At 41.6% G+C, this 3546-nt stretch overlaps 1 pseudogene; it reads right to left on the bottom strand.

Annotated features, from left to right (window-relative positions):
* The window catches only part of LOC118337198, a 3275-nt pseudogene extending 2293 nt beyond the window's left edge, over positions 1–982 (bottom strand).
* Positions 983–3546: the final 2564 nt, after the last annotated feature.

The following is a 3546-nucleotide window of genomic DNA, read 5'->3' as shown; positions in this document are numbered from 1 at the left end:
AAAAAATCATGCAAGTAAATGAGAAATGAAAATAACATAAATAAGTTCAATAAATTAACTGAAATGAATAGAATGAATGGAATAAAATGTAATATAAAATAAAATACTGTGTAGACTGGCATACAGTAGTGACAAAATAAATAAACTGTATGCAGGTTATGAACTGGTCAGACAGGTTATGACCTTCTCCCTGAAGCTTCATGTAGTCCACAATCAGCCATTAGTTTTGTGCTGCTGATGCGGAGATGGAGTTTGCTGTCCTGGCACCAAGATGGGAAGGGTAGAAGGGCTCTGGCCACCTCTATGTAGGCCATCGTCGTTCATCGTGATCAGGCCGATGACACAAACTTTATGATGGTGTTGGAGCCTTGGGTGGGAGTACAGGAGAGGACTGGGCACGCAGCCCTCAGGGACAGTATAAAGGATGTGGTGGTGCCTATCCACGCGGCCAGGGTTCTGTCAGTTAGTTCTGTCATGTGCTAGTTCTGGTGCTAGTGCCAGTTCAGAGTTGGTTCAACTTTAGAACTTTCAAAGAACCAGTTTATTTTTTTTCTACAGGCTACAGAGCAGCCATAGAGCCACTTCATTACATCACTGCACATCAACGTTAGCTGGATCTGAGCGTCTTTCTTGACCCCCAGGATGTAGTTGTAGGGATGTGATCCTGTTCTCAAGTACTTTGGTGAAAACAGTGTCATAACTGAAAATAAGACTAAAGTTTTACCAGATCTTATCTTGCCAACGTTGATACTTCAACCATATGAAGTATTGATGTATCATCAATACAAAAGGAGGGAAAACATTAAAATATCTTCTATCACCACAGATACAATCAGAACTTGTTGTCAGCTAAAAAAAAAGCTTGAAGTGTGAACATATTTTTTTCTCCCATTTGATTTCCCTTGACATTCCTTTGTGTCTGCCTCCCTTTACCCCCCTCTTTTCTCCACACCTCTCCCCCCATCACCAGCAGCAGCCCCATCTACCCACACCGCCTGTTTTGATCCCAATATGCAATAGGTGATTTAGAGATTATTTCATGCCTAATGTGGCCTTTTATCAGACATCCTCCCCAGGCTGCTGTCAGCACAGGCAGCCATAGATTCTTGGCTGTGGTTCAGACCCCTTGCAACAGCACACGCTTTCCATTAACATGAATCAAATCACAAATATGAAACAGATTAGTCTGCTTCAACCTGTCATGTCTCAGGTTGTTCAAGAAAATGATTTCAGTGGAATCCCTATCAGATCGGTGGCTCGGGCTGATATCTGATTATACAAGAGGTGTTAATTCGTGGGTAAATGATGCAGATGCAAAACACATATATTTGCATAAAAGCGCTATTTTGCAGCAGAGAGGAAAGTATACAGAATGGATGAACTTGTGGTTTCAGCTAGTCAGAGATTAATCAGAACAACATACGAGGAGCCTTGCTTAAAAAAAAAAAGTTATACTGGAGGAAATTGGGAGTCTAATTAGTGAGTGCTGCTGCATCACATGTAGCGGCAGAGTTTTACGGGAATAACACTGAAATTGGAGAGAGATCTTAAAATGCCTTCAGCAGACTCAGCATCTGCCTTTTCCCTTAAGGCCAGCCAGCCTTTCATTCTGAAGCCAAATCTGCAAGACGGACTAGTTAACCACACTGTAATCAACTCAAGCTCTAAAACTTTCCACCAGAGCAGCGTGCATAATTTTCTCTGCCCTCTTGTCTCTCTTTTTGGAAATTCCATCCGCATCCACTGACTCCGGGACCGCAGAAAGTACAACAAACATCCTGGCGGGGAGCACCAAGAATCGTGCATGTTCTTACTTTAAACACAGTCATGGATGTCTGGCTTAGACATTGGCCGAGGAGCCTTGTGTTTCATCTTTGGGATGTACAGTTGAGCTGGGATGTGAACATGATCTGTGTGCCAAACCAAATAACATGGCCTGTACAGCAAGACCGAGTTTAGGGGCAACTGAAAAAGACAGCCGTTGGTTTCTCTGGAGCAGCTTTTGCTTCAATGGCACTTTCTCTTTAATCCAAGAATGAAGGTGTGGGTATATTATAAATGGCGTGTTGTGCTTGAAGCCAGGGCCGAGAACTGGGCTCCAGGCCAGTTCAAATACAGATGCTGGCCCCACAGAGTGATCCATTTCGCTGCGGACAGGGCCTGGTAGGTGGTAAACCTTTCCCAGGGCTAACAAGGCAAACCATGGCCAAGAAAGGTGTTATGAAAAACACAAGTGCCTTTATTTGATGAGCATAGCAGAAAAATTATAATAACAGTCCTAACGGTCATGACGGCTTCAGAAACTTTTATAATTTCAAGGCAGCGTAATTCATCATGACTGAATGAAATACATGAATGGGAACATGCAAAATATTTAAAAAGTGTTCCATAACACTTCGCGTCATCCCTTAAGCCTTTCCACAGTCAGGCACAGATAATGGCGTAAGTAGTGATTTATGATGCTTAAGAGCGCCTGATCAAGATTTATAAGTCAAGTGTGCATAAATTCTCCACTATAATCCATCAGGCAGACAAAGGAGAGGGCTGCAATAAAAGCCAAACTTCTTCGAGAGGAAGGAGAGATTTATCTGCTGCTGTAAGGGTTTACTCAAACAAGGTCGCATAATGTTGCAGCTACAGCACACAGACAGCCGAGAGTATTAGGGGCCATAGGTTTAAGACAGAATAAACTTTACAAGCAGCTCCACTGGATGAGAGCGAGAGCAGTAAACACATGCAGGAAAAGCAATAGCCTTAAGGATAATAATGTCTTTTTGGACATGTAAATGTCACAAGTAAGACAATTTAAAAGCTTCATCAGGCACAGGCCCATACATCTGTTTTACGCCAGCATACATTACATTTACAGAAAAGATAACAGCATTCTGGAATTATGCATTTCAGTGGCCAAAATTTGTCTGCACACAAAGCAATCCATTCCCATGAACCATTTCCTGCAGGCTAACGGTGAAGTTTCAAAAATGGCTTCTATCATGCAGTGTCTGAGATCATAGTCTTAAACCCCAACATGGCCTTGGATTTTTCACTTTTTTTTTTTTTTTCTCATTAGCTTTCTTTCATCTGTCAAATGGCCCCAACTGATGAGCCCTGTACCATAGACATATATACATAGACGCCGCATCGACTGTGGAGCGGCGTGCCTACAGGGCGGCCATCTTGGAACAGGGCTAGCAGAGGCAGTGGTGCATCAACTAGAAGGAAAGAGGTTCCTCATCTCAAGTAGATTATTCGCTGAATTTTGGACCGATTTCAAACGTATTGATTTTGTTAAAAACGTCACACATGTAGCTATGATACAGGGTGTTTGATATTTTAAAAATGCTGTTTTTAGTACCCCAAATACAAATTCTACTTAATGTATACTCAGCAGATGAGCTTTCTGAACAGAAGATTGTGTGATGAAAAGATGCTACAAAAGCATACAAACAGATACGTGGGAGACAGAGATCTATGTTACAAAATAATAATTATAATAATAATAATATAATGATAATCTATATAACATAATGACAATGATAGAATAGT

Source organism: Morone saxatilis, unplaced genomic scaffold (genome assembly GCF_004916995.1).
Source record: "Morone saxatilis isolate NCDOM2014 unplaced genomic scaffold, NCSU_SB_2.0 Contig3, whole genome shotgun sequence".
Lineage (NCBI taxonomy): Eukaryota > Metazoa > Chordata > Actinopteri > Moronidae > Morone > Morone saxatilis.
This window is presented reverse-complemented; position numbering and strand designations above follow the sequence as displayed.